Source organism: Chinchilla lanigera, unplaced genomic scaffold, assembly GCF_000276665.1.
Source record: "Chinchilla lanigera isolate Chin_1 unplaced genomic scaffold, ChiLan1.0 scaffold00052, whole genome shotgun sequence".
Lineage (NCBI taxonomy): Eukaryota > Metazoa > Chordata > Mammalia > Rodentia > Chinchillidae > Chinchilla > Chinchilla lanigera.
Window position 1 is genome coordinate 9058957 of NW_004955453.1, and position 10704 is coordinate 9069660.

Below are 10704 nucleotides of genomic sequence, written 5' to 3' on the forward strand. Positions count from 1 at the left end.
AAGAAAGTATTCTGAGTGAGTGACTTATTGTCAGTAGAAATTTATTTCTCAGCACTAGGGAGGCTGGAAGTCTATGATTAAGATGTCAACATGGTAAGCTTCTGGAGGAGATCTTCTTTGAGTTGCAGACCTAGGACTTCTCCTTGTTTAATGTAGAAAGGATAATAACACAAGTGCACTCATGAGGGCAAACTTTATGATTTAATTAGCTCCTAAAGGCTCACCTCTTAGTATCATCACATTGTGGTCCAGCCTTTTAGCAAGAAAAAAAAATTTCTTTTGAGACAGGGTCTTCGCTATGCAGTTCAGGATGGTTTTGAGCTCCCTTTGTAGCCCAAGCGGGTCTTGACCTCACAGTGATCCTCCTGCTTCTGCTTCCCAAGTGCTGGGATTATAGGTGTGTGCCACCATGCCCAGTTGAAAGAATTTTAAAGGACAAGAACATTCAGTCCATGACAGACGACCTGTACTTATATTTTGGTATTACAAATAAGTATTTCCAAAAATTTTGTTTTAACTGCTGTAGGAATAGACATTATCTTTTTAAATTTATTTTTAATTATAAATCAGTAAGCTGTTTTTGAATGGAACAAGAGTTGTTCACATTTTCTAGGAAGAAAAATTCATTTATAAAGCATGAGATTTCATCTTTAGAAATATGTCAGCACTGAATTCTGTGTAACATTTTCTTCATCCACACCACTATTTAGTCTCCTAAATTCTAACAACATTAACATTTCATTTTAATTATTATTCTTGTTTTCATTATGTTATTACAAAGTTACTTTTTAAAGGTTTTTTGTTTGATTTATTTTTAAAACATGTTTCAAGTTCAACTGTATGCTCTATTTTCAAATCACAATCTGAATTTTTACTATTTCTTATGATTCCTTTAATATTTTGCTTAAGATTAAATTGAATTATGCTAATTTTCTTATCTAATAATGAAAATCAATTATTTTCTCAGAACATAGCTTAATATTCATCTTAGACATGTAGTGTTGTCATTTATATTATTTTTAGACAAAAAGACCACAGTTTTGAATGTTTAATTTCCAAATGGATGAGTTTTTAAATCTTTTGAACTTTCACATTAATATAAACTTTATCATTTTTTCTTCAAAGATTTGTAAAATTACTAAGCTTTAGTGTACATTGAAAATTCTGATAAAAATATAACATCACCTATTTTAAAATATTATATGGACATTAGATTAGATTATATAGTCTCTGGTTCAAGGCAAACACTCATATGAAAGAAAAAGCTGTTTCCTAATTCACACAAAGGTAATACAAGGTCTACTGGTGGTCCTATTTAATAAAATATTATATGTTTATTATGATTTTTAATTATATCTTCCTTCAAGAATTATCCCCAATATTTAGCCAAAGTTCCAAATTTTCATTAAAAACAATATAAATAAAAGACAAAGAAGATTCTGCTTCTGGCAGAGATAGAGCAAAAAGTGTTCACCTTACCTTTCTGCCTTAAACAAGTAGAAAAACAGACAGGACCAAAATAGTTTTCAGACGGTGAGCAACTAGCAGCTCGTGTTGGTAATTTCTTCCAGAGGAGAACAAAGGAAGTGAGGTTGAGCCCTGTGATCACGCCAGATTACTGCCTACAGTGTTTATACACTGGAGGACACAAAAGGAAAACGGAAGACAACCCAATAGTCTCTCATTTGAGCAACTTGACACAAGAATTTTTTGAGGGGGGAGCGGTGGTTGGGGTAGGTCACCAGAAAATAGCGAGATACATAGAGAGCAGGGAGCCGCACACAACAGTTTCAGACCTCTGCAAAGGGTTTCCTTTAGTCTTCCACATAACGTTGATCAGCATATGCATTGAAAGAGGCCGAGGTAAGAACTAACAGGCCCACCAATGGTGCAGGATCTGATCACCTCTGAAACTAGGCTGTAAGACATGCTAACTACAGCAAGTACTTCAGGCAGAAGGAAAATGACACCAGTCCTGAGATATTGGTTTCAAAATATCATCCTGCAATCAAAGAAAACAGCTTTCTTTAGAAAAATGGTTCAACTGAGAAACAGAAAGTACATCATGAACCCTGAACATCTTGCAGTACAAGAGAGAGGCACTCCAAAAACAAAAGGAGGGAGGAATTTCATAGGAACACAGAAACCAACCTTAAAAGATTCTGTAATGCCAAAACTGGAAAGATTTGTGCAACAAAATAAAGTAGCAATCAATTATAGTCCAAAGTATAAAGTAATTCAGCTAAGTTGATATTGATATATATAAATAACTGAGTAAATAAACAAAAGATAAATGTCAACTCTTCCTTACAGAGGAATTCCAGGTGATGCAAATTTTTATCTAGTTTGACAGCTGTCTTTTGAGTTCCACACATTATATGAGAAAGTTTGAGTCATTCATAGTTCCCCAAAATTAGAAAAGATTATGCCAGTTCCCGGAGGAGATCACATGATTTGTGGATTTGCCAGGTTCCTTAATTACTCATGCTAAATAAAGCCAGGAGAAAAATAAAAATTGTCATTGCAGTCCCTGAGCAGTGTCTCTGGAGAAGGACAGCACCTGAATCTGTGTTTCTCTGGTAATAAAAGAGAAGAGTAGAAATAATGGCAGAATTACATAACTGTATGAGACTCCACGGCTCCTTTCTGCAGTTAATGCCAGCGCTTTGCAGTGGTCTTTGTGAGAACAGCCTTCTAAGACAGCCTGGCAAAGCGTTATTGCATTGTACTCCAAGGGTGTCTCAGGGAGTAGCACCAAATTAATACTCGATGGACATGCAAAATCACCCATGAAGACAGAAATAATGGAAATATATGAAACCACAAACAAGGGTTTCTTATCATTTAGTACTTTCACAAAGGTGTTTGAGAGAGTCCATCTTACTGCTATAAGGAAGAGCCTTTGTGGTCATGGGAACTTGATGCTGAACACAGAATCAATTAAGAAGTCCGGTACCGTCCATGCTGGTTGTCAGCAATCAGAATTTGTCTACAGGCACTGAACAACCCAAGTGAGCCTTTGTGAGGCATGCACTGTGACCTAATGTGATCCTGAGGATAACTTCACGTAGCACTTCATAGGCACCTTCAATACCATATGCCCTAAGCCAAAGTCGGGACCTTCCTCCCAGGGTAGCCACCTTGCCTCAAATTTACTGCACTATCTTAATGAGTAACAACAAAAACCCGTGGGCATCATAACTTTGTCATAATTTGATCAACTTGAAATCAAACACCTGTATAAATCCAGGGTTTAAAAGCTAAGTAGCTGCTGGAATAGATGATACTTTCTATAAGGGCACTGGAGAAATTAGAGAAAGAAAATGACAAGTGCAAGGCTGTAAATATCTAGCATAAATCATGGAGTAGAGGAGTATAATGATTCCATAACTTTCTCAAAGAATTCCTTATTACTTGATTCCAAATCCTGAGACTCAGGAAAACTAACATCAGATCGTGTAGGTGGATGAATTACAATGTACACTGAAGTCACAGCCTTGGCATGGTGCCCAACGTAAAATTAGGGCATGCAAAAAGGAAAGAGTGACGTAGTGATAATTCTCACAGCATACTTGGGCATATTTTAATTGTTCTTATTGTTCCTAACTTTTTCTAAAATTCTTTTATTGCAAATGCAATTTGTCCTTCCCTCCTTTTTGTGAAATTAGTAGCCCCCACCTACATGAAAGTCGTATAATTACCGTGCCTGACTGATTGTCTCGCAGGCTTGTGCTGAGCCCTTCCTGTCTTTTAGTGTTTCCAGACCCTTAAATATTGTTATATTCTGGTGGTTTCCAGGAGGCCCATCACAGACTCTGACCTAAAAGGACATACTGCACATGGCAAAAGAATAATATAATCCTTCCAATAAGCATTCATAGATCCTTGGACAATATTGTGGAAGTGGATACTAAAGGTATTAGACCTAGAAGAAAGGACTAGCATTGGGCTGAGCTGAAGTTATTACAGGGCCTGTGAAAACTAGCCAGAGATTATGTATGTTGAGTGTTATTTCAGAGTTATGAGTAACTTTAAAAGTTTGTCTGGTCGATAAACTGAAGCCTGAATCAAGTGTCCTCCATTGAATGAACATGAGATACAGACCTTAATGTGCTATAAAGGCAAGAATCTAAGAGATTAGGAAAATAAGAAAGATCAGGTAGATTTCTCATTCACTGTTGCTTACCCAACTCCTGTCCCCCTAAGAGGTCCCAGAGGGACCTCCTTCATAAAGGGTTTTCGACATTCAGTAGTAGAGAGAACACTAGCATCTTGAAAATTCTATAGTGACTATTCTGAAAGAGCCAGAAACTAGAATGGGAAGCCCTACTCTCAAAAGGACCTCATCGCATTCAAAAGAGTGGCTTCAGTCCCAGCGGGAGGGAAAACAAGTAGCACATTTCTCCCCATTTTATGTGCCTCTCAAAACCTAAATTGTGCTAGGAATAGTTAATTCCATCAACTCTATGATTTGGTGCTTAAATTTCAAGGTATCCAGTGCGCATTGTGAAAGAGCAGAGAAATGAACATCAGCAAAGATCAGGTAGCGTGATTATTGTAGTGTTGCAGAACCCGAGATGCACAAGAAACAGTTGCACACACAGAAGTTTCTGGCTATTGCGAACTCATCACAAAGTCACTAAGATTTAAATAAATGTTCAATACACTCAAATGTTACTTTGTTACACATAAACAAAGTATTCTAGAGCTCATGGTCTCATGACATGCATAATCACAGTAGAGATGTGACTAGGGAAAGACCTAGCGAAAAGACCAGAGACAGAGCCTCTTGAATAAAGAAGATAAATCCCCTTGACTATTTCTTTCTTTTTCTAACAAAATATTGTACATTCCTACTACAGCCAAACCCAGTGAAATGAAAAAGTGAACATGCAGATGCTCCCACCTTGTGGAATTTTCCAGGTCCCCAGTGATTTGAAACATATTAATCTATCCCCAGCAAAGTGCAGAATTATTGGGACACCGTTCTTTCATGGAGGCAGGGCTATGAGCAGCATGATACCTTCTTGGGTGAGCTGCTGCTTGAATTTACCCATGAGCCACCTGGATGTTTAAAAGTTGTGACTGCAGCACATAGCTGGAGAAGTCCCACCTTAGATCCAGGCTGTGTAAAACTGCTTTGACATTTGGTTCATGCATCTCAGCAGATCCAAGAAACTTTAGTACTGAAGTGACTGCATCATATGGAAATGCTCTATAAAAATTCTAAGAGGTCTTAGTAAAGAATAGGAATTTAAATAGAAAATATGCCCTTTCACCAGATAATACATGTCATTAGAGCAATAAACCTGGATTTTGTACTATGTCTTGGTAGAAATCAAGGGCTTGACCCAGACACCTAATGTTACTCATCATAAACTGGAGTCACTTGACTCACCATGGTACAAATTTTGTTATGAATAACTGCATTCCATCATGAAGAAGACACATTACCTAAAACACCAGGCATAGTAAGGCACTTAATTAGGTACATTCAGGAGAACAAAGAGGACTAGAGGTGGCCAGACTTCATCTCTTATTCTCGGTTATTGTGTTTTTCATGTGTGGTAGGTGCAAGGCCTATGAAAAACTGTAGCAGATTGTGATAAAATCAGCATGGTATTGGCAAAAAAAAAAAAAAAAAAAAAAACAGACCTGAGGATCAGTGAAACAGAATAGAAGATGCAGACGCAACTCCAAACATACTCAGTCACCTTATCTTTGACAAAGGGGCTAAGCATGTTTACTGGCAGAAAAATAGTCTCTTTAATAAGTCAGGCTGGAAAAACTGGCTTTCCACATGTCAAAGACTAAAACTAGACCCACGTCTATCACCATGCACTAAATTGAAGTCAGAATGATGGATCAAAGATCTAAACATTAAACAGAAACATTAAGTCTACTGGAAGAGAAAGTAGGTAGAAATCTTGAAGATAGTGGTATAGGCAGAGACTTCATGAACAAAACCCAAACTGCACGGGAAATGCTAAAAAGAATCAACAACTGGGATCTCACCTTATTAAAAGCCTTTGCATAACAAAGGAAATCACCAACAGAGTGAAAAAGACAACCCACAGAGTGGGAAAATAATTACAACCAATTGTCCTGCAGACAAAGGACTTATATCTAGAATGTACAAAGAACTGCAAAAATTCAGGCCTCCAAATTCAAAGACTCAATCCAAAAATGGCCATCTGAGATGAATACACACTTCTCAGATGAAGAAATACAAATGGTAAATAAATATACGAAAAAAATGTTCAACATCATTGGTCATTTGAAAGATGCAAATTAAAACAACACAGAGTATTCCATCTCACCCCAGAAAGAACGGCTATCATCAAGAAATCAACCAAATACAAATGCTAAAGGGTCTGTGGAGAAAAGGAATCCTACTCCACTGTTTGTGGGAGTACAGATTGGTGCAGTCATTGTGGAAATCAGTGTGGAAATTCCTTGAAAAACAAGAATTTGAAGTCCTATTCAACCCAGCTATTCCCCTTGCTGATTTCTGAGTTGCATCCAAGGCCTTTATTTTTGTCCTCATAAAAATTACTTGGCTTCTATTTAATGATGCTAATGTCTTCAGCAACCATACTTGCTTTGACCACTTTTTATTTGGTTCCTTTTGGACCAAAATTTAAGCTTTTCAAATTTTCTGCTGGTTTTTGCTTCTATTTCTTGCTATCGTACCCATACCACAGCCTGAATGTTTGTTCACCTTGAAATGTCTTCTGCCATATAAATTATTCAATTGGCCTTATCTCAGTCTTCCACCATCTCAGGTCATGGGGCAAATGTGGACAAAATTTTAACCATGGGTAGCACAGATGCCCTCTAGTTGAATTGCCAATGGAGTCCTTGCTCCAAACTGACACTTTCTGAGCCTGGCCTTTGCTATTCACATTCCTGTCAGCATTCTGGCCTTCCAAGCTCCAACCAGATTCACCCATCAGGCTCTTACAAGATCCTCTGGCTTCTCTAGTCAGCATCTCCAAACCTTCTTCAACTCCTCCCACAAACCTGTTCCAATGGCTTCTAAGTCATCTGATCGGCTACAGTCACACAAAAGGTCCCCGTGCCAGTACCAATTTTCTGTATTAATCAGCGGACTTGTCACTGAGACACAATATCTAACATCCACAATTTAAAGTAAAAGAAGTTTAACTAAGCTTATGGTTGCAGGAGATTCTATGATGTTCCTACCTTGTATCCAGCCTACTGTGGACTGAATCTCATAAACCTATGACCCAAATTAAACCTCTCCTCATTGAAACTGTGTGTGTCAGATTGTATCTCAGCAACAGGGGAAAGGATTATGCCAGCAGGGAGAAAACACCTTTTCAACCTGAGATGTTTCTATATATGCTAGGTATATTCTCTGAAATAATGGCCAATATATGTAGTGCATTTGCACAGCCAGAACACATGAATCCAGGAATCACAGGATGGAGATAAAAGTAGGTCCTCTCTGTTACTCCCACTGATCTGGTACCCTTATCTTTGCTCCTTATTGCCATGGTCCTAGGGTCTACTTATTTAGAAATCTTAGTTTCTAGAAGAATGGTCCATATTAAGTATTCCATAGCACTGGAAACAGAAACTTTTTGGCACTAAATCACAGGCAAAAGGGAAGCTGCTGTACTGGCTGGAGTGATTGGTCCTTATAGTCAAGAATAAAACAAGGAATAAGGATAAAAGTATGCGTGGAATCCAGAGGACTCTCTGGGGTACCTTTCAGTACCTGCATAAACACTGATACAATTGACAGAATTACAGGAACCTGATATAACACACTGACTGACACAAAACCTTTAGAAAGAAGAGATCAGTCACTCTATGATACAAATATTCAGGACCAAGTTGCTAGCTGAAGGTAAGGTAAGAGAAATGAAGCATGGTGTAAGAAGGAAGTTACAAATACTACGGCCATATGACCAGCTGCAGAAATAGGAACTACAATAGTATATATACTCTTTCCTGCTATGTATTAATCTAATTTGGTATTAAATTTGTAGATATCTGATGTGCATTGAATAAGTAAAAAAGGAAATGAACATCACCAGAATCCATAATTTTATGTCTTCTTTTTGGAAAACATCTGAAAATATCTTAACTATATACAGGATCATGGTATTGTCTTAGTGGGTGCGATGTTTTATTTATCTGCATTTTAAAATTAAATATAAGTGAAAAGATACAGTGAAAGTAGAAGCTGCATTGGCAAAGTTATCTACACCGAATTTTCTGTTGTCAACTCACTATCACCAACCTCCCACCTAAAAGTCCTCCTGCGGTGTAAAAGAGAAGAAAATAACTACATGTTACAGAATTCCTTTCTTATATTGTTCTGAGTTAGAGTTTAGCTTGGAGACAAGCTCATGTGAGATTCAAAAACTATCTGAGAAACATCTTTTATTCTTTCATATATTAGATAGATAGATAGATAGATATAGATATATATAAACCAAAAAATTTGTCATACTAACCATTCTTAAATGCTCAGTTCCGTACCATTAAGCTCATTTGCATCATTATACAATTATTTCCTCAAGGTATGTCCTAAATGTTTTCAGTCTCTCAAAGGCAAACTCCCTCTGCATTAAACAATAACATCTGAAAACCTCTACTCTACTTTCTCTCTATATTAATCTGATGACACTAGGTAATTACTATAAGAAGAACCATGTAATATTTTTCCTTTAATGTTTGCTTTATTTCACTTTATATAATAGCTTCAGAATTTCTGCATGTTGTAACATGTGTCAAAATTCCAATTAGTTTCAAAGCCGAGTAACACCTCACTCTATGTTTGTTTATCCCTTCATCTTTTAATGGAGGTTTGGATTGGTTTTACATTTGGCAATTGTAAATAATGCTATTATGCACATGTATGTACCAAATCTGTTTGGGTCCTCACCTTATGACACTTTGAAGACTACCTGCTTCAGGTCATTTGGTGGTGACATCTTTCACGCTCATTTTCCCTGCTCTACCATAGTTACTTATATAGCATGGATTTTGTTTTCCTCAGTAGTATATCTACCCTTTGTATTTTATGTTTTATCCTTTTCATTTTCTTTACTGTTATGATTTTGCCTTCTTCATATCAATTTTATCAACTATGCTGCTTCCTACCCCAGACCGTTAGAACTTACTCCTGTGGGTGCTTGGGTTACTTTCAATCTACCACTTTACTCACCAGTTATGATATCTTTCAAACCCAGTGATTGTCACTTTCTTGGGAATGCATATCCTGCTCCAATATCTTTGGGTACTATGTCTTATATCCTAGAATATTAAACTTATTTCCTAATTCTAAACTTACATGTGTCCTTATTTAATTAACACTCTTATTATGTTCCAGATTTTAGTTTCCAGATGATCAGAGATGTTTTACTCACTTTGTATTCCTAGCATCAAATTGCTACATCAAACAGCAATAGTCATTTATGCCAGTTAAAGTACCGTGTCAACAGATTCTTGCTGTGGATCTTTGATGTAGAAGGGATACAAAGGTGAGGGTAAAACCAAGTGACTGAGGTTGTGGCTTAACCTCACAGCCAAGAGTAGGCTTCATAACTGAGAGCATATGTCCTCATTCTGTCAGTAGGAAGGAAGCTGATTCTGGTATTGGTTCTGGTAATCAGGATGAGATTTAGAGCTTATACTTTAGTCCTCTGTGAGGGACAATAGTCCTGGCATTTCATTCTAAAATTTCAGGGCATCAGAGACACGTAATATCTGGAGCACCCAAGCCAATAGCAAGGCTTACAGTTGGAACACCACTTTTCTCATATGGACAGTATCGCCAAGGGGGATAGGTTAGGTGACTGGTTTTTTTCTCACAGTTTTGTACTCAAAGCACATTCCTCAGAGATTCAGACAGAAAAAAACAAAATGAAAATAAAAACATGAATATGCCAATAAAATACAAGTTAAGGTTTTTTTTTTTTTTTTTTAAGGAGAGTAATTGGGTCTACTTGCCTTATGTACACTGAAGATAATTTTCAGAGATTACTCTCCAAACCTGACAAAGATTCCAAATGGAAATTCTAAGTAAGAAAATCAATATAAATGTAATAATAAGTTCCTAACTGAATCACGTATAGGAAACTAGATCCCTACATATGCCTACCCAATCCTAAATCTTGTGTGTTAACAAAGTTTTAAGTCTTAAAAATTATATTCTCTTAAACTGAGAAAAGATTCACTACTTGCAATCGTAATTTTATCATAGTCAGGAAAAGAAAAAAAAGGTCCTATCCATTTAATCTCAGTGACTCACAAAACAACATAATTGGAACTCCTCAACTACTACTTTTTCCTCTTCTGATTCACCCAAATTTCTAAAGTGACTAATGCGTTGATGATAGTGAAAGAGATTCCAAATAATGAGTTTAGTCACCATCTCATGAAGTCCTTGTCAAGGAAAACAAGCTCTAATGATACCACAAGTACATGGTAATTGAACTCCAACTCATGGCAATTCAAATTTCCAAAAGGTTTTATATTCATTGTTTTCATTACTCATTATGTGTTCCAGGTTCAAGGTGGAAACAGGACAATGTGTCACTAAAAGGGGTGACTAGATGGAGTTCCAAGTGCCAGCAGGGCAGGAAGTGAGATACACTAGAGAAAGACAAGAGGTTACAGCTACTGAGAAAGAGACGGCCAGAGGCCTGCAGGAACTCAGAAAATTAC